This window comes from Caretta caretta, chromosome 2 (genome assembly GCF_965140235.1).
Source record: "Caretta caretta isolate rCarCar2 chromosome 2, rCarCar1.hap1, whole genome shotgun sequence".
NCBI lineage: Eukaryota > Metazoa > Chordata > Testudines > Cheloniidae > Caretta > Caretta caretta.
The window spans coordinates 211,287,872-211,310,111 of record NC_134207.1 but is presented as its reverse complement, the minus strand read 5'-3'; the positions used below and the strand labels follow the sequence as shown (position 1 = coordinate 211,310,111).

At 40.5% G+C, this 22,240-nt stretch overlaps 1 long non-coding RNA gene across 2 annotated transcripts in view; it reads left to right on the top strand.

The window, feature by feature from the left end:
• LOC142070868 (uncharacterized) overlaps positions 1 to 22,240 on the top strand; it is a 53,050-nt gene that overhangs the window by 7,826 nt on the left and 22,984 nt on the right. The window lies entirely within an intron of this gene.

Below are 22,240 nucleotides of genomic sequence, written 5' to 3'. Positions count from 1 at the left end.
GAAAAATATTATCACACTTCCTAGTGACTAAAATTTAACAGATTACAATCCTGGTCTAAGGCAGCTTTTTCACCTTCCGCCACTTTCTAGCATCACCAGCCTCACGGGGTTGAAGATCCATCATTCATGGAATGCAAAGAGCGCTGACCTCCTTGTTCCCTCGGTGATGGATGACAAAATGCCCTTTTTCTTCTCTTTCTAGTCCCCAAATTAAAGGTTAAGGATACTGGTCTCAGAAACCTAAAGTAAGGCATTTTCAAACAGCCTCCAGTTTGTATGTGTGCAAAACCCATATTTGTGTGCACCTAAATGTGTTATTAGCTACCTGATTTCTACAAGCCAGTGTGGATTTCTGTGAACATATATATGTGTAGGCATTTCTACTGCACTCATCACAATATCTGAGCATTTCATAAAGCAATAGTTGTATTCCCTTGTACAAGTGGCAAAACTGAGGTTCAGAGAAGTGAATCACCTCTGAAAATTAGGACATAAGTAATTTGCTAATGATTCTATCCTATCTGATTCTGTTCTATATAGGTTCTTACACCACACTAAGTTATGAGGTCTAAGTGTCTAAATGATCACACAAGAATTCCATGTCAGACAGGAAATAGAACCTAGATGTCTTAATACTAGTTGTTGTGAATCTTATTGTGTTGCCATATCATTTAAATAAATGTAAGCAGAGTCAGGATGAGCTCTATTCTGACATCTGGTGGCGAGTCATGGTGGGTTGTGGAAAAGAACTTCAGGGGCTGATCTCATTTGTATAGAAACACCCACCCTGCCTAGGTGGTCACTTTGGCTGCTGTGGGAGCCCCAGTTTCTCTGTTATTGGGGCAGGAATAAACTGTTATTATCCTGATTATGTGAATCAAGGACAGTGGAACTGTACTTGGCCTTTTGTTATGATGGAGGGACTCACCATCAACTAAGCAGCACTTGCTAGGCAAGGGTCATGGGTTCCAAAACCCAGTGAAGGGAGAGAAAGGCTGGGGACAGGTATTGATATCTGGTGGTGTGGGTCCTCTGGTGAGGGCCTTACTTGCTAATTGCATTTTCTCCACTGTGGAATATCAGAGCTAATTTTGATTCCAAGGAGTCTAATTACAGGCTGCTGAGCTGAATTCACTTTGGGCTAATCGTGCACCAGCATTGAGGCTCCCCTACTACAAGCTGAAATCACAAAAGAACTAAACTTTACTAAGAGCTGAAATCACTGACTGTTGTGTTAAGTAGTGGGGGAGGCTGAAGATATAGTGTGGAGCAGTTTGCGGGACGGCTGGCAGAGCAGAGCAGTTTGCGGGATGGCTGGAGCGGCTCATGGGATGGCTAGCAGAGCAGTTGGTGGAGTGGAGCAGTTTGTGGGATGCCTGGAGCAGCTCATGGGGGCAGCTGGCAGAGCGGAGCGATTTGTGGGATGGCGAGCGGAGCAGAGCCCCATGGAGAAGTGGGGTGATCGGCTTTGGACCATGTAAGGTGCCCCTTAAACCCCCCAGGTTGGGAGGTAAAACTCTGCGGATAAAACTTTTGAACTCTGGGGCTGCACTGATCAGGGGCAGAGACTTTTGGGTTGTTGGATTTTTGGGACTTTGGGTGATTTTGGGTTGCTGGACTCAAGAACCAAAGGGAAAGGACATGCCCCAATTTGCTTGGGGTGGGTTTTTTGCTCATGGGTTGTGTTATGAATCCTGTTGGTGGTGTTTCCCCAACATAATGCCACATTGTTTCTCTCTGTTATTAAAAGGCTTTTGCTACACTCAGACTCTGTGCTTGCAAGAGGGGAAGTATTGCCTCTTGGAGGCGCCCAGCGGGGGTGGTATATATTTGTCCCAGGTCACTGGGTGGGGGCTCGAGCCGGTTTTGCATTGTGTTATTGGAATGGAACCCCTAGATACTGAACCTGGCCCTTGTTGCTGCCAACTCTGACAGGCAGAAGGGCTACATAAATATGTAATGTACAAGAGTGCTGGTAAGAGATTGTTGCTTATTTCTTGGGCCCAGTCACATGGCATTTTATGGCCAGGGTTAGTATTTGCTGATTCTAGTGTTTACTGTTACATCTTTCCCCCTTAAAAATATCAAATGTAACAACAAATTAGTGCCGCAAATTAATAATACAAATAGTAGTGTTGCTAAATCTCATGATTTCATTGCCAGTCTGATCTTAGGGGTTTTTTTCTGAAAGTCCCAGCTCCTTGAGTCAGGTCATTATGTGAGAATCTCAGCTTTCCAAAAAAACCAGCTAATGTTCTAGCCCTTATGGTTAGAAAACAGGAACAAAGTGGACCTTAAAGGCTGAAAAAACAGATGACAAAATAGAAGACATCCAAAACTTATTTTTTAAAAAAATCATGACTTTTAAGTCAACCTCATGATTTTGGAGGTCTAATCATGATTTTTGAATGCATAAGGTTGGCAAAACTGAACTAGAGATCGAGGTTAGCATAGACAACCTGACAGGAAGATTATTATGCCTCTTATTGGCTATTTGGATATTTACTGTTAACTACTGTTTCTTAATCCCACTGGCTTTCTGATCACATGGTCATTTCATATTGTTATGAGTTCCTTCTGCAAGTGACCTGTTTGGCTGATGAGGAAGATCTGCCACCTGAAGTCTGTGTTTGTTGCTCCTGGTCTTTTTCATTGTCAGTGACAAAGTTATTTCCATCAACAAATGAGAGCCCCAGAAAAGGAGAGCTAATGTCATCGATGGGTTTGTTTAGATGTCTTCTGCTCCTCCTATGAGGTTGTTCTGGTGTGTTGTAGACACTATTTCTGTTAACCAAGATTGTCAGCCACTTTCTATTTGAAAGCTAACATTGTCTCCCACTTACAATGGGGATAGTGTTTGGCATTCTTGTCTTTTTGGTTTCTTGGTATATAACTACTTTAGGTTCAATTGTCCTTGGTTTAGTGTTAGCACTGAGGTTTTTGTCCTTTTGCCTATACGTATTTGAACTGGTGAACCTAATAAAGCATTGTGAAGTATGTCGCAATGTACTGACAATGCTAAATATGGAACCCTTAAATGCCCCAGAGCTTTTCATACTTTTATCAAGTTCTTGCTATTTTTACTGATTTTTCTGCTATTTGAATATACGTAACAAAGGCTTGATATGGTGTGATTGAACTGATATGTCAAAAAGCCTCTGATGTAAGCTGCATCTTGGGACTGATCTGATGGCTGTGTCAGAGAGCCACAAAGATGGCTTTAAAATCTCTCTTTTGTGGCCCTTCTCCTCCTTCCCCAACCGCCTAAACCTGCATCAAGGATTGGAAGGATGATCCTGAGGATCTGGCCCGTTGTGTGGTACTTAATTTGTACTAAAGGGCTTTTGTGATTATCAAGTACCTCAGCTTCATTATGGCCATTAGTGACCCACAAAAGGTTCACTGGTTCATACTCCTCCACCATGAACATTAGCCTTTAATTAATGCCACTTAAATCTACCAGCAATGCCACAAAGAGATACTTGGAAGCAAAATGCTTGATTCCGGATATTGCTCACTGGTGGGAACATGCCTGAAAACCTTCCAGCTCTCTGACACGGAAATTGGAGAGGACACCCAAGTAAGGACCAGTATCACAGGTTTCTCTGAAAGTTATGGCTATTTTATAAAACTGTTAAACTCATCTGTTTTCTAGAAATACAAACTCACTGGTTTTAAATCCATACATTTTCTTTCTGCGATTTAAACCTCTGCTTTTAACCAGGCCTTAAACAAGACCAATTGATTGGGGACAAGATTATTATTGTTCCTTAATTTGGGAAATGCTGTGTTTCCCAAATTATGTAGACATGGCCTAGTTATGTAAATAGTACCCAAATACTGCACAGTGATGGGATTCTTTATAAAATGTGGGAATAAAAACATAGCTGTCTGTGTGTTATTTATTAGAGTCTGGGACTTTTTTTAGCCTTTTGGTGTGTGTGGTCAGAATTGTTACAGACAGACCAATGGGCGTGTTCACTCCTGTGGCATGCTTGGTGACTTCTCTCCATAGAATTACCATAGCACAATGGGGGTTACATGTGTGCATTGTCCCCTGCTTCCTCAACATCCTCAAAGTAACTTTAACTCCTGTGTGGATTTCTACCTCAAGATTCCCTTGTGGTACAAAAGAGTATGCTGCATAGACTGGCCAGTCTTTGTCTGTCTCCACTCAACCCACTCCCTTCCCCCAAACCTGCAGCACCCCAACTATGCAGTTCTAACACAGAGGAGGTTTAAAGAGTTCCCAGTCAGGAGGGATCATAGTTCACAGGCTATGATCCCAATGCTTACGCTCCCTTTAGGGTATTTGTACCATTTTTTACTCTAATTTACTCTGATGTGCTCTATGCCAGGAGTTCTTAGCCTGGAGGGTGCAAACAGGTGTCAGGGGGCCATGACCACGCTGTCCTTCCCATGTTGCTATAAGGGAAAAGGTTACTGGCTAGATGTGAGGAGTCATCCTAGTATGGTTATGGAAATCATGGTATGGTAAATATAGAGAACCATGTGCCATTTTATGTGCCATGCATCGCTGTGAAGCATCTGGAGCACTGTGGAGAGAATGACAGACAGAGCAATAGAGAGGTGCTAAGAGGTGCCACAAAAACTGTGGAAGCTAAACAAAAGAACTGTATGGTTTTTTGCCTGACATAATTTTCGACATTTTAAAAGCCCTTAAATAATTAACCCTCTTTTTTGTTGTTTTTCTTTTCTTTTGTTTTTTGTTTTAAATTCCAATTTAGGTGATGCTTTTGGTAGGGAATTCCCAGCTAGCACTGCTGGAAGAATGGGGACAGAACCCTCTCCGTGTCAGAGGCATGAGAGTTAACATTCCATCTTTCATATTGATGGCACCCCCCACACACACACCTTTATCTACATAAACTATGCTGAGAGGCTATTACATGGGAAAGGAAATTCCACCTCTAGCTGCCAAGGCTTCAACAAAGAGACACCAGCAAAGTAAAACGGCCCATAATTTTTCATCCCTTAAGCTTAATCAGCTGCATCTTCCACCACTTCCAACTATTCTACATATTTATAGGGCACACAGTACCATAGTATCTAGGCACTGGCCTTGACTGGTACTCATGTACACTGCTGGGCATTCCTTTTAATTTTCTTCCCCCAGAGGTTCCTGAGGCTCAGAAAATGGGCAATGCTACCTTGCTGGAGCTATGGAAGATATAGGTGAGTTGAAATCTCCTTTGCTCAGACTCCCAGAACAGCAGCTGGGAACCTGTGTATTTTCAGCTGTCTGTGGATGCTGCTGCCTGTTGCCACATATGCCATTTGTTGGCTCGCAGGCAGGCTCTCTCAGGAAGTGAGGGCAGGGTCAGAAAATCACAAACCTGAACTTAAAGCTATGTGGTAAGTTGAAAATTTTTAGGTAAAAGAGATTTTGGTTTAATTATTTAAGGGTCTTAGTAATGTGGTAAGTTCTTGAAGGAATGGAACAGAAGAACAAAATATTGGGGTAAATTTTCAAAAGTTCTTTGACCTGGTCTCCCTTTGTGTGTGTGTGTGTGTGTGTGTGTGTGCGCAAAGTGTCAACTTGAAAGTGAATTTGTGCATCCATGCAAAGAATTCTGGGTGCAGTTCTGAGCATTTGCACTTCTGACTGCCTGATTTGCACAAGTATAAGAGATGCAAGCCTTTACATATGAGCCTGTGATTCCACTGCAGGTTCAAAAGTATGTGCACAAATTATGTCCATGAAAGGAAGGCTGTCCTTAGGAAAATGGGGTCCTTGGATGACAAGCCAGGCCCTAAACTAGGAGTTTTGAACAGTGTTAAGACTGGAATTAAATATATATATTTAATTTTATTCCTCGTTTTATATCTATATATCAATAGCTATATATATATATATATATATCTCATACTGAAAGATAAAAATATCCCTCCAAACAGGATTGTAGAAGAGAACAAAACCTTCACATAAAGAGAATAAAAACTGATGAGAGCATAAACGCAAAAATGAGGGAAAACAGAGATAAAAATTGTAGAATTATTTACTGTAACTTAAGTGGAAAAGTCACTGTCTGTTGCATTTGTATTTCTGATTAATTTATCACTCTAGAATTGCTATTATTAACTGTAAGGCCAATATTATTTCTGACCAATAGTGTCAGAATCATAAATATTGGCTTCTAATATTAAAAAATATGCTCTGAAAAGCAAGTATTGTAGAATAAACAGAAGGTATTAAAATTCTCACTTACCATAATTTCCCATAGGGGGTGTCTTTACAAAACAGAATAATATCTTTGAAATACCACTGAAGTCACAATAACACATTATTTTATTAATGTTAGAATTACTTAGGTGTTTCTATCTACTGGTAACATTAAAGGTAAGAAACTTCGCAAACCCAAAATACATGTATGAAGTATGTTTAAAATAGGGGTTTTTCCAAGTATTATAGTCTTTAGTTTGAATTTTTTTTTGCCTTTGTCCTAAGAAGTTATTTGTTAAATAGAAAGCTGTGGTACAACACCAAGAATACAGAGTGTAAAATCTGTAGGAAATACAGTGGAAGTAAATACTAACCTAGGGTCTGCTCCACGCTTAAAACGTAGGTTGACATAGCTACGGTGCTCAGGGGTATGAAAAATCCACCCCACACCACAGCTATGCTGATCTCACCCACGGTATAGTCACAGGTAGGTCGATGGAAGAATGCTTCCATCAACCTAGCTACTGTCACTTGGGAAGGTGGAGTATCTACACAGAAGGGAAAACCCCTTCTATCACTGTAAGCGGTGTCTAAACTACAGGATTACAGCAGCATAACTACAGCGCTGCAACTATGCCACTATACCACTCATAGTGTAGACATAAGAAATCCAAATCTTTGTCTTAACTGATCCGCATGCAGCATATTGTTATGGGAAAAGGTGCTAACTGCTTGGATGTTAGATGTCATTGATGTATAAGCACTCAAGAGGAAGCCCCTGATCAAAGGACGTTAAAATGTCATGCAGTAACCATACCCAATTTTGTACATTTGAATGACAGAACCAGTGCACTCACCTATATAGCTATAGATTTGGGACACTGAGCCTATTCTGAAAAATAATATATCATTTTGTATGTCCTAACGACATATTCAACATATTTTAAAATGTACACCTCAGTCTTGCACTAGGATCTGCTAGAACAGACTCCTTTGCCTGTACAGAGTCCCATTGCTTTTAAAGGGCCACAGAGATCTGTGTAAACATACCCATGCAGAATTGAGGCCATGTTTTGTAATAAGTAAACTGCATTTAATACATTATAAAACTGATCGTTCAATATTTGTAATATAGCCCATTACATACTGAGGCAGAGTCTGTACTGTGTCTGTATTCTGTTTAGTGCAAGAGAGTGGGAGGGAGCAGTCGGTGAGCTAGTTATGGATCCCTGATTCTGTGGGTTTGTCTGCACCTGTCCCAAGCCTTGCATATGGTCCCTTGGGAGCCATAAGCCATCTGAGGCTCAGCAAAGCTCCAGACTGACACAGCCGCAGCCTGCATTGATAGGGGGTTTAGGAGGTTGATGCAATAGCTTACTCTACTGGCTATATACTTGCTGGGCAATTCTCAGCTGGCTAGCTACAGCCAGGATCCAGCAGACAGCTCACACCTCAAAAGAATTTGGTGCCCAGATTATTTGAGAGATGCCCAATCAGGTGCCAGGTGGCCTAGTGGCTAAAGCACTGGATTGCAACTCATAAAACCTGAATTCTGTTAAGTATTAAGAGCGAAGTATTATTATGTGACACACAAAACATAATGGTGGAAAGGAAAACAATATAGGCCAAAGTTTTCAAACTTGGGTGCTTAAAATTAGGCTTCTAAAGCCATATTTAGGCACCTAAATACAAGCAATTTTTAGAAGTGCAAAACATCTACAATCCTGTTGAAGTTGAAGGGAGCTGCAGGTGCTCAGCATCTTTGAAATTAAAGTAACGCACAATGAGGTGTCTAAATATGGATTTATGTAAGCGGGGGAATAGTCCCACTCTTGTGGGGAACTTTCCTGGCTTTTGCACTACCCTGGTGAAGTGGGCTAGCGAAAGGATCTGAGTCCTTGCTCCCACTTCCTTTACCCAGTGGCCTCCCTTGAGGACTCCCCTTCCACTCTCCTGTCTGGCAGAGTCCTTGTAACCCCAACAAGGCTGGACCCAAGATTCCTGGAGGGCTCAACCCCCAACCCTGCTGCGGTCACCTAGGACAGGGGCTAGGGTGTCCCCACTCCAGGGTACTCTCTCTGCACTGGGCACTTCTCTGACTCACTGACCATTACATACAAGTTAAACCAAATTCAAGTTATCTAATCAACAATTAATTTTAAAAAGAATAAGGAAAAATGGGAAAGGTTAAAGGAAACACATCACCCCGCTCTGTGGCAGGGAACATCACAAACAGTGTCTCTGGAATGTCAGGGCAGTTCACAGTCTGTTCCTTGTAAGTCCCAGGCCTTCTTCTCAGGCCCTGGCTGTGCTGCAGGGATGCTGTGGGTTGGACACTTGCTCTGGTGGTGGCCACACGCTCTCAGGCTCTAAGTGGTAGGCCCCTTCTTCCCAGTGTCGCCCCCGTCCTGTTGGGGTTACGATCCAAGCCTGGCCTGCAGAGCCTCTTGGCTGAGGCGCCTCCCTCTGCTGGGCCCACTGCCCAGGGTCCCCCTCGCTCTCCCCAGCTGCTCACCGCACCCAGCTCCACCACTCGGTCTCTGCGCTGCTGCTGCTGCTGCTGCTCTGCCTCCAGCTCCCTGGGCTGCTTCTCTGGCCCCTCTGCCTCTGGTTGCTACAGCTCTGCTCCCAGGACAGTCTGCTCTGCAGGCTGCTTGTGTGACTCTGCTCCCAGCACTGACCTGCTTCGTGGGCTGCTTTTCTGGCCCCTCTGCCTCTGGTTGCTGCAGCTCTGCTCCCAGGACAGGGTCTGCTCTCTCTGGGCTGCTTTTCTGGTCCCTCTGGATCTGGCACAGCTCTGCTCCCCAGCTCAGCTTGGGCCCCTGCTCTCTCCTTAGCTCGGCCCCACACTGTCTGACCCAGGCAAATCCAGCTCACACGGAGGATGGGACCTCCCTGGCCTCCTGACTCCCTGATTAGCCTGCCTGCCCTGTCATTCAGGCTGACCTGGAGCATTGGCCTCTCCCCATTGTTCCTGGGGGCTGTCAGTCTCAGGGTCCTGATTCCACATTGACCCTTCCCCCTTTTAGTACTGGGAGCAAGCCAACCAAAACACCCCACTGAATGTTAATAAGGGGGCAACAGTCCCCTTACATTTACAAGCCTAACTTTAGGCACCAAGGTTGGAATATTTTGGCCATAGATTTTTGTATGGTCTTCATATTTTGATTTTCAAAATAATCATTTCATTGCCAAATAAAACTTCCAACCAAACATTGTTGTACCAGGAAAGTTCAGTGGAACAATACCATATCTCAGAAACACAAGGAGGAACACAGTATAATTTTCTTTACAAAACTAAAGTCAGTGCATCATTTTTTATAGGCCATGGCAGGCTGTGTGACACCATGTAATTTTTGAGGTATTTTATACTTTGCAAGGAAAACAGTAACAATACCTAGTGTCTTTTTAAGACTGTTTTTGCTGCCAAAAGCATCCCATTTGCTTTGCCATGATTACAGCAGTAAATCTTACAGTGAAGGCATTTAATGATGGCTACAAAGATTCCTTTATTTTACCTTGCAAAGAGACGCTTTAGAACTTTACTGAGCATGCATCCATCTGCATCTCAAGGAAATCAAAGAACACTGTGTGAAGCCTTATTTTACCCAAGTACTTGTTACAGGTATAGTGGCAATAAAAGAGCACTGGTTCCAGGTAAGCACTAAGCTGCCATATCACATTAAAAAAAAAGGAGTACTTGTGGCACCTTAGAGACTAACCAATTTATTTGAGCATGAGCTTTCGTGAGCTACAGCTCACTTCATCAGCTCACGAAAGCTCATGCTCAAATAAATTGGTTTAGTCTCTAAGGTGCCACAAGTACTCCTTTTCTTTTTGCGAATACAGACTAACACGGCTGTTCCTCTGAAACATATCACATTAAGCCGTCTCCAAACCTTTCTGTGGAATGTTTAATTACATAGCAAATTAGCATCTGTATGTGGCTTTGCAAGATTGAGGGGGGACACCAAAAGCCTTTGCACCACTGTGTTACCTCTTAGTGCTAGGGGTGCAAGGGTCTTCCCAAAGGAAAGAGGGGAGAGGAGCAGGTCAAGACCCTGACATCCCCCTTCCTTCTGGCTGTCAGAGTTGGATGAATGCAGACTGTACCATTCTAAGCCATGGAGCAGCAGACGTGTTCCACACACCCCCCATCCCCCACCCCGCATACTGAGGAGATCCTGAAAGGAAGGATTGTGCCTCCTAGAAGCACAATCCTGCGTGAAGCTCCACCTGGAACAATGTGGCTCTACACCAATCCTGCACGGAGCAGGGGTTAAATTAAGCCTATCACAAGAGAATCTGAGCTAAAACTAATCCTGCTTGTCAAAGTCCAGCTTCTGTTGGGGTTTCCCCTCGGCATTTACACAGTCTGGAATTAAAAGGCACAGTCACTGCAGCTTAGATCTGGAAAGCTAAAATGAATGGACTTATTTTTAGAAACTCAGTTTTTGGTGAGTGATTTAGTTATTTGAAGAAAACATCAATCTCAGCCATGAGTCTCCCCTTCAGTCAGAAAAGAATTGGGAATTGTACTGGAGGTGAATTTACAAGGAAGGCTGAGGAGGAAGAGTGGGTGGTCCGTAATTTGAGATGGGACTAGGTTTAGAGAACATCGTCCCAACGTCCTACTTTCCCCTCTCAAGTCTGTGCATGGTAAAGCGCAGTTTGTTTGCAAGTGTGTTAATTGTAGTTGTGCAGAATACTACAGAGAAATTCGAGTATTGGTAATTCTGTTCTTCCCAGTCCTGAGGATTCACAAACACACATCCGCATCCACAGCATTAACCCACCATCATGACCCTGTGCACAAAGCCTGAGTAAATAGGTTCTGCATGTGGGAGTGGCTCTAGAGGCTTGCAGGGGATAAAATCCACAACCTGTCAACCTGCAGGCAGGATGTAAGACAGCTTTGTAGCCACTACTCAATCTCCTGGGCTAGAGTAGACTGTGGCCTCTGTGCTTTCCCTATGCAGAGGTTTATGGTTGCTGAGTCTGCACAATCACAGACCCAGTGGCCCTGCTTATTCTCCGGCCTCAAAGCTGTTCCGTGTGAAATGATCTCAAATAAATGCAGAAAATGTCCCCCTTCGTGGCCTGCACGCTCACTCCACAGCCACCCTCCTGATTTTGGAGGAAAATCACAGCTGTGTTGTGTTTCTTCTGTGCTACTTACCATGATGGGAGAACTTCATACTCCTTTAATCAGTCTACCAGCTCATCTACTACACTGAGCCATTCTTCCTTCAAGGCAACTTCTTTCTTTCTTTTCTTTTCTTTCTTCTCCACCTCCAGAGAAGCATAAACCCATTCCCCGACTCTGTATAACCGATTTAAATGCTTGCTTTTCTGAAGCATTGTACAATTTAACGTAACCCTGTACTACTGCATATGTTAGTCATTGTTACTGCTACATTGTACTGAACTATCCTTTTTTTACACTGTTTTCTTATTGATGTGTATTGCAAGCCATTCTTTCACAGTTATAAAGGAGATAGTCTATTGAACAGAAATATAATATAACTTATCCATTTCATCTACTTGAAAAACAAGATAAAAGAGCACATCATAGTCCATGTTCAGTCTTTGAAATGATGGAATATATGAATTGAACGTTCATGGAATATAATTCTTTGAACTGAAAGATTACTAATGAAAAGGCCATTCACACTCTAATGCCACATTTTTCAAGATAATGTTAAAGGGACACTATGCAATAGTTGGGTCCAGTGCTAGACACTGAGGGACAGATTTTTAAAGGTATTTAGGTGCCTGAAGAGGCAGATAGGCACTTAGTAGATTTTCAAAAGCACCTTAAGCAGGTTACATACCTTGATTTTAGTTGTAAGTTGCATCTAACTCACTTAGGTGTTTTTATAAATCCCATTTAACACCTATCTGTGTCCTAAATGCCTAAATACCTTTGTAAATCTGTAAAAAGGTGCCATAGGCTGCTGCTAGATTGGGGTGCAGAGCACCCTTAAAAGAGCAAACACCCTCTCACACACAAACAAACTGCCCCAGCTGGTGGATGAGCTGGCTAAGCAGGATTCACCTCTAAAAATTAGGCATTCTGAGCAGCCTTCTGAGTAACCTGCCCCTAACTCTGGTAGACAAAGTAATTCCAAGCCTCCTTCGCATTCAAATCCTTGAGTTCTTCAGTCCAGTCATCTTCCTTAACTAATTCCCTTAATTTTTCTTTTGAAATCCCTAGCCGCAGACCTATTTTTGTTTATCCTTCCGTTTAGTTTAAACTCAATTAACTCATGATCACTCAAAACGAGTTGTCCTCTACAGCCAGTTCTTCAGTAAGGTCCTTGGTACTTACCAATATTAAAACTAAAATGGCATCACCTCTTGTTGTTTCGGTGACTATATGGTGAGGAAATCTCTCAGCTATCACATCCAGGAACTTAAAGTCCCTACCATTATTAGTAGCATTTGTCCTCCAATCTATATCTGGGAAATTAAAGTCTCCCATAACCACACAATTCCCAGTTGTATTTATTTCATAAAAAATATTAAATAGTGTCTCTACATATCCAAATTATTCATTATCCCAGTGGAACCTCTTTTTCCTTTCTTCTGCAAAGTGATTTTGACCCAAACAGATTCTGTTTTATTATCCATTCCATTCCTTCTTATTTCTGTTTTGTCTACTTCATCATTAAAAAGCAATGCTACTCCACCACTTTTACCTTTAAATCTGCCTTTCCTGAACAGCATATACTTATCAATACCTGTATTTCAGTCATGACTACTATTCTACTGTATTTCCATTTTCCCTGTATCTGGTTTCACTTCCTGCACCGGTAGTTCTAGTTCCTCCAGTTTGTTATCAAGCCTCCTTGCGTTGGTGTACAGATATTGTAGTTGTTTCCACTTGGTCTCACCCAGATTCCTTCGGCAAATTAGGTACAATCATTTTACTGCTGGTATCGCTTACCTGACTGTTACTGTCATTGGTATTGGCACTATCTTTCCTCTTGTTGTCCATTTTCCTACACTCTTTTGTTCCTTTGTCCATTTCTGTATTCTCTTTAAGCTGATTTTCCGCCTGCTTAATATTAGAGTCAGGCCTGTCTCCCCCAAATTCCTAGTTTAAAACTTTTTTAATCACTTGTGTCAGTCTCCATCCCAGAAGTCTTATTACCCTCCCTACTCCAGTGGAGTCCATCCCATGAGAACATCCTCTGTCCACGAATGCCTCCCAGTGGTTGAACATCCCAAAGCACTTCTTAGAGTACTGAGCCATCTGTTGATCAGCACTGTCTTGTCTTGTCTTTGCTTCGCCTCCTCTAGCGAGAGGTAGAATCCCACTGAAGATCACCTGAACCTCCATTTCTTTAAGTGTCTTCACCAGCCTATCATAGTCTTCCATGATGCATCCCAGAGAGAATCTAACAGTATAATTTGTTCTCACATGAAGGACAATCAGTGGATTCTTTCCCATTCCTATTAGGATTCTCTGCAGCCTCAGGTCCACATCCAGTATCTTAGCTCCTGCCAGACAACACAACCTTCTGTTCTTCAGATCAGCTCTGTTGACAGACCTGTCAGTTCTTCTTAGCAGGAAATCTCTAGTCACATAGACCTGCCTCTTTCTGGTATTGGTGAGACTCTCAGACATTCCCCTTTCCGTTCTTTCTGGCTGTAAATCTTCTAGTCTTCTGTTCTCACCTGCAGTCTTCTGGGATTTATCCTCTATTTTCCTGGGGCTCTGAAGTTTGGCTATCTCAATTGTCTCTTTCTATCTTCTTGTAAGGCTAGCCTTGCTCTCCAATCTTCTGTTATTCTCTGCCTCTCCCCTTTGTTTTCCAACCCAGTGAACTTGTTCCTCAGCTCTGTTTCTCCTTCCCTAGCTGATCTTTTCCTGTCTTGTTCTCATAGTCACATGCTTCCAAGGGCCATTTTCTTCATCGAGCAGCCTACTATCAGAGTTCTCTTGTCCAGCATGGATCTGCAAGTCTTGAGTTGTCCCTTATAAGCCAAACTTGTATTCTCATAAAAAAAATCAAGTTAGTTTGACAGGATCTAATTTCCATAAACCAAGATTTATTGGCATTAATTATATACCTCCTTTAATTCTTTATAAATCTAGTCCCATATCAATTGCGCCATTATCTTGCCCAGGATTGATGTCTGACAATCCTATAATTAGCCAGGTCATCCCATTTACATTTTTAAAATATTGGCACAACATTAGCATTCTTCCAGTCTTCTGGAACTTCCCCAGTGTTCCAAGACTTATCAAAAAGCAACATTATTAGTCTAGTAAGCTCCTCAGCTGGCTCTTTAAAAACACTTGGATATAAGTTACGTGGACCTGCTGATTTAAAAATGTCTAAGTTTAGTAGCTGCTTTTTAACATCTGCCTGAGATACCAGTCGAATGGAAAAAGTGTTAGTAATGGTTCCTGCATGTATCCTTGTCCCAAACTCTTCCAACTCTTCTTTTAACTCAGGTTAGCAGCTTGAATTCAACCAAAGTCTCCCCATACGTTTTAAATCAAGCTACTAACCTGAGTTAAAAGCCAAGTTGCCATGTATTCACTGCTATCTTAACCCAAGTTAGCTAACAGAAAGTTAGCTAACTCATGTTAAGAACACACTTTTTATTATTTGTAGTGAAGATATATCTCTAGCATAAACTAGCCCTGCATTCAGCTACATGATGCCCATGCTTTGTATCATGAGTTATTACCACATGTGCAAGTTCCTATTTTGAAATTTATGACAGAAAATATATTCTATTCTTGTTCCATCTAATAGATAAGGTTGTTTCTGATACAAATTCACAGAGATTACTATAGTTTTTCAGGCTATACTAAGGTGTTCACAAAATTGTCATTAAACTTTCTTCTCCATGTTAACACTAATGGTCCTGATCCTACAAACACGTATGCACGTGATTAACTTTATTCATGCAAGCAGGCCCCTGGAAGCCAGTGGGAGTGCTCACAAGTAAAGTTAAGCACACACATACGTGTTTGCAAGGCCAGTACTGATGGAGACTTTGACTAGGGCTGGTCTACACTACTGTGGTAAATTGATCTAACTTATGTAACTTCACTTACGTTATTCACGTAACTGATCAATGTAGTTAGATCCACTTATGGTGGTGGCTACACTGCGCTGCGTCAACGGAAGAGCATCTCCCGTCGACTTCCCTTATGCTTCTCAGAGAGGTGGAGTACACAAATCGATGGGAGATTGCTCTCCAATCGATTTAGCATGTCTTCACCAGACCCACTAAATCAACACTCGCTGCATCGATTGCAGCAGTGCCAATTTACCAGTAACTGTAGACATGCCCTTTTTAGATAAAACTGTGAGAGCAGTAATGGATTCAAATTGCGTAGGAATCTTTCCCTCACCCAACTTCTTGGCCAAAGAGAGGCACCCTGCTTATACCACATCTCTTTAGCCAACTGACTTTCAAAACACATATGAACATCTATAAAGGCCAAATTGTGCCCACAGATCCACACCCCATATCTCCAAAATTCTTATTTAGTGTTGGGATTGAGAGGCAATAGCAACCTCTGCACTTAATGTATGATATGCCAGCATACTGTCGTCCCCCAAATATGTGATTATCCACATGTCACCTGGTGAGTTCATAAGAGAGAGCATGGATTTAGCTAAATATTTTAGTTCTTCATGTCCCATTGGCTTTCTTAAACAGTGTTGGACCCATTTTGAAAGCGTACATTAGCACTGCTACAGAATATTCTCCCATTGCTCTGTACACACAGCTTCCATTGATGTCAGTGGGAATTGCGCATATGAAATGGGGGAGGTAATAGCTCATTCTCAGCTTTGGCCTGATCAGAGATTCAAAAGCAGAATGCAACATTTGTGTGGGGCTATTTATAACACTTCCTGGAAAATTATTTCAATGGCCAGTCCCTTGTAGAGGGGGAGAAGCTCTCATGTTTGCCACGCCCTCACTCTCTGTTGGTGGAATAGCTAGTGTAAGTCTCCCAAAGATCAAGAGCATTACATCTCTTCTTATTCAAAGACTGGGGCTATCAGCACCCATTTCCCTAAAGATGACACAATTCTTTTTATTCATCCATTCTGACTCAAATCTGAGCCAGGATGCCATATCCTACTTCAGGAATGCATTTTACGCACTACTCGAGTGGTTTTCTTTAATGAAATACTCTGCATTTCACAATGCAATAAAGGTACTGTGATGATTCAGTAACCAGGGCTAATACCCCCATTTATTAAACTAGTAAATAAATCATTGTTATAAAGTCATGATAAATGAACTAGGATTTAGCGATTTCTCTTCAGAAAATGCCCATTTGTTTTTGTTTTTTTTAATGGCTATCACTTAGCTCTGTGAGATGAAAGAAGATGAGTGCTTTTCTTTTACCTCTTGAAACTTTGCTTCAGTGAGTCACACATACTCCTATGTGGGTAACGGAGTTTTCTGCTCTACATATGGACAAACTTTGCCACACACAACGACAGTATAACCAGAAAGTGATTGTCACAGTATTGCCAATCCCAAGCATTCAGAGTCATGAGATTGTCTTAAAAATCCATGTGAGTGTTTATGGGGTCACATTTTCAGTCTTTTCTCCACACCCTTAATCACATGACTCCAGGAAGCTGGAGCTTTAAAGTATATATCACATGCTCCCGGAGTCACAAAAAAACTGCAATTGACAACACTCTATATCATGGCGTGTCCCTGCTAGACGCTCTAACTGCTGCTAACAAGGGACGACTATGAAAGCAGCACTGCTGACGATTAGAAGAGCGAGCTGTAGTACTTTCATCAAACACTTTGCCATAGGGCTTGTTGTGCTGGAATTTAGAGTGATGTTGGACTATTGTGTCAGATCAATTTCCATTTTAGATAGTATATTTTATTTGATTATAATCTTATGAGGGTGGGGGAGGAGAATCCCCCACATTGCTACACACAAGAAGTGGGATTTGCCAGATTGTGGGGCAGTTTGGAGGTCATTGCAGAGGTTAACATCCCAATTACAGATGGGGAAACTGAGGCACAGAGAGGTTAAATTACTTGCCCAAGGGCACATTTATTTAGTAATTTAGCAGAGCTATTACCAGCAGGACAGTGGGGTGGGAGGAGGTATTGTTTCATATTCTCTGTATGTATATAAAGTCTGCTGCAGTTTCCACGGTAAACATCTGATGAAGTGAGCTGTAGCTCACGAAAGCTCATGCTCAAATAAATTGGTTAGTCTCTAAGGTGCCACAAGTACTCCTTTTCTTTTTGCGAATACAGACTAACACGGCTGTTCCTCTGAAACCTAATAGAACCATGTATCCTAACTCCCAGTCTTGTGCCTTATTTACCTGACTGCACTGTGACACTTTTAGTGTTTGTGTATCATGTGGTCTGTTTTTTTCCATGGGCTTTGTAAAGCTTAAGGAAGTCATTTATGGAGGCAAAATAATGCAAGATCTAATCATTGTGCATTATTTCAATTCCTAGAAGGTGCAAATATTATGAGAAGACAGATACCATGTTATTTCAGCTCACAAATATTTCCCTGGGGCCAAGAAAAGGTAATGAAACAAGTACAAGCACAAATATCAAAGTATGTGGATTTATTTGGGTTCCTATGGAATCTGAATTCACAGCCGTAACAAAAAGTAACTTTGCTTATGCACATGCAGTGGCATTAATACTTAAACATTAGAAGCCCAAGGGTGATTTGACAATCTTTTAGACTTGCCCAGACATGAGTTCAGGGTTCTACTTCACCTGTAACAGATGATGAGATCAGATACTAAATCAAAGCGAAAGCAGCACAGATGTTAGTATATATGTCTGCTCGTGCAGAAGCAACACAGAACCCTGAACTTAGGTCTTGGGTAGTTAAGTGAAAGAAGAACTGATAATCTCTTGGAAGTGCTGATAGATAGAAATACTTGTAGTTGTACAATTTACATTCTGTTACTGATTTGGGCTCCTCAATATTGTAATTAATTTATTTTTTTTAAATCAATTCACCTTTAAAAATAATGTGATATGCTTGATTAGATATGGATTGAATATAATATGAACATTTTTTATGTTTGGATCTACATTTATTATATGACAATCTAACTCATTGTATTCTGATGATATCCAATTGCATCCGACATTTAGGTCACCTCTTGCCATTAGTGTAGCCTCCTAATCAGTGCATCCCAAGCAACTGCCATGTCACTTGTAAAAATGTTTTTTTAGTACAAAGGTTACCTGCTAGCAATAGTGTCCACCCCTCCACTTTGACTGTCTTCTCACAATGTTGTAATAAACCAGGAGGATATTGTTGATGTCCATGCAATAACACTGTTGTGAAGTCAGTGTAAGCAAGAAGAGAATCAGGCCCCGTTTGCCTTTTAACTGTACTGTATTTTGGTTTGTTTGTTTTTTATTTTACTACTATATGTTGCCTTGTTTTACTGTATCTTGTTCACAGTCATGCTGTACAACAGTGATTGTAGGTAGTTCATGATATAGCTAAGGATGAGTTCCAGTTTCCATTCAACCCCCACTTTTTCTCAATGCTCAGAACTTTGACAAGTTCCTCTGGCTGTGATATAAATAATAAAAATAATTATATTTGTTGTGATGAGAAACCAGAAGTTTTATGCACCAAATGAAACAAAATTAAACACAACAGAAATGCAGTCAAAATGTATATTATGATATTATTCATATTTATATTTTATTTGAGAGATTCCATAATTGATTATACCATTGGGATTATAAGTATTATAATTAAAGATTCTTTTAATATGAGACTAACTCACTGTAGTATGCACACCTGTTTGAGATTGTTTCCACTGCTCTCAGATTTGAAACTGTATTGTTATTGTATGCCTCAAATTATTAATTTATTTTAGAGTGAGAGAAGGTATTTTCTTCAGATCTATTTACTATGTCCATCATATTATATATAAGGATATTAATTTTTGTGTCCCAACTAAGAGCTGCTTTTAATGGCTAATAGCTGCTAACGGTACCAATCATCAACTTATTTTTGTTACAACTCAGCTCTCGTCTCCCTACAAACAACAGACCATGATATTTCATGATATTTCATGATGTTGTTGGCATCATTATCATTTACAGATGGCCCACATACTTTAATGTCTGTTGAAGCAGAAAGAAACTTGTCTACCATAAAGCTTTGTAAAACAAGTGAAAACTTCCTACACTACATTAAAGGCAGCTTAAAGAAAAAAATAGGGTTTTATAATGGCCCGTTGCTCCTTGATGTATGGCTGCATCATGCAAATACTTAGAGAAGCAGTATCTGGATATCTTTCCCCAATTAAACTATTTGAAAAATCTCTTCTCCATTGACAGAACATTTTTACTGAATCAGGGGAACTTGGAAGGAGGAAGGGGAAAATATTTCTAAAAGTATTTCAGTGTTGAGATGAAAAAAATCCTAATTTTTAAGTAGCTCAGTAAGGATGAGTATACATCAAAGCGTGTGTGTGTATATCTATATCTATCTATCTTATATGACAATCTAACTCATTGTTTTCTAATGATATCCAATTGCATATCCAAGGTCACCTCTTGCCATAAATGTAGCCTCCTGATCAGTGCACCCCCAGGAACTGTTGTATATATTGTATATATAGAGATTGTATTTAGAGATGGTCCCATACTAGGCCACTGGATCCAAACTTGTGAGATCCAGATCCAAATTTCCATAGAGATCTGAGATTCATGATTCAAGATCCATTTCTCCATTTCTCATTAAAGTTATTTCGGGATTTTTTTTTACATGTAAAGTGCTGTTCTACTCTCTAAAGTGACTCTGTCAAATGGTATTGAGAGGGTTTCATGCTTAGTTTGGATCTGGATGTTACTGGGAGATGATAATCAGTTGACAAGACAATAGATGGTTATCCTAACAACCAGCTTCTCAACCTCAACTTCACATATGAAAGTCAAGTTGCATATCTACTACAGGCTATAAATGAGCAAAAAGAAAAGGGGGTGGGATTTTAGGCTCCAATTCAATAAGCTTCTTAGGCTTACACTTAAGTGCTCATCAGTAGAAGCCATAAGTGTCAATCCTGCAAGTTGCTCCATGAGTGAAAACCACAGGACTAAAGGTCTGTCCATTCTGATCTGCTTGTAGAATATGGGACCTTACATGTGGTCCATATTTTTAAAGACATTTAGGTACCTAGAGATGCAGACTGGTTGCAATGGGATTTTCGAAAGAGCTTAAACACCTAAATCCCATTGTGGGAGTTAGGAACTAAGGCTCTTTTGGAAAAAATCCTTCTAAGGGCCTATCTGCATCTTTAGGCAACTAGATACCTTTAAGAACAGGCCCTTGGTCCTTAAAGTAAGCTGATTCATCTGTGAATATATTGTGGCAACGTGTGGTGTAGTGGCAAAAACAGAAGTGGGTAAACTAACCTAAACTAAACTGCTGACTGAGAAGGTACCAATTTTATATAGATTTTTTTCCAGAGTAGAATCACACTTTATTATTTTATTTTTTGTGCATATACAAATGTGAAAGATCTGCCTTGCATATTGAAATCAACGAAGACCAAGAAGTTCAAAGAAAACATAATAGTCAACCTGTTCCTGTTCTGTCTAAGTGTCTCAGATGTCTCTGGCCAGTTAATATTTGCTATATACTTGGACTCTTCTTTCCCGTGGTATGTAACTGCTGTTAAGGTTAATGGAAATTAGGAGTGCTCTTGAAGAGAAAAGTAGACCCCTTTATGTTCTGCGATTCTTACAATGCAGTGGGTTAAAAATGTAGGGCTAGTCTTAACCTTAAATTTCCTGGGTGGAATCCTGGCCCCACTAAAGAGTGTTGCCAATGACTTCAATGGGGACAGGATTTCACTACTATTATTTGAGGATATTTATTACATTACTTTACTTTTATTTTTAAATAAAAAGTAAAGACCAAGACAAATTCTCCCACAGCAATGTATGGGACCAGACACAACTGAATGCCACAAATCTTTCATGGACTTTCTGATTGATCGTTTATTTAATGTGATTAAGACATATTTTTAAGTAACAGACCAAATCATATGCTGCACTTTAAGTTGCCAAATTTCCATTTTAAAATTTAGGATTTTTTTTTATATAGCACAATACAAACAGCAAACAACATTTTGACCTGGTAAAGTGTATTGGGTAAGCACACATGTCCATAAGTGTATGTTTATATTTAGAGAAATAATCACACATCTCACTTGAAACTGGGCAAAAATGGCTTTTTTTAAAAAAGGTGGTACAAAAATTAGCTTGCAGGCTGAGACCTTGTCTGTCCATTTTCTGTCAGAAATAAATTTTCCAGACAAAGTTATGAATTCCTGAAGAATTGAATTTGATGGACACACTGACACCATTTAGCAGTTCCAGCACTTCATGAAGCTGTTATGAATATCTATTTATCTTTAAGATCTTACTCATTTTCAAGGACAAGATACTTTTTTTAAAAAAACTTTGTTTTTACAAAGAATTGGTTTGGGTTTGTTTATTTTTACTAGCACATTAATGACATCACATCACACGGTACCTAAACTGGCAGACAGGTGCAAAAATTACATTAGAAATGTACAAAAGATTACTCAAGCTATAGTATGTTAACATGAAAGTAAAGAAATCATTTTAAAATCTTAAAGCAAACACCTGTATCTAGTTAATTTCTTGCCTCATTAGGTTTTTCAAGATGCATACTGTATATCTTTGCTTTTATACACTAGAAATACGGTCTAAGATTGCTTCAGATGTTTCTAAAAGTAGAATGAAACATAACTGTCAATATTAGGTTCAATACAGTCTTTGTGATACTCTTCTTAAGGACATATTATATAGAGAGATGTGTATAGTATATTTTAGTCATAATTCTGTATTTGCATCATGGAAACGTATTTTGGGGTGGGTGTGCATACAAACCCACACACACCACCAACACAATATTTGGACAATTATGAGATGTTAAAGAGTTTATTCATGAGACAGATCACACATTCTTGTTTGCTAAGAAAATTAGGTGGTACGTTCATTAATGCTGAA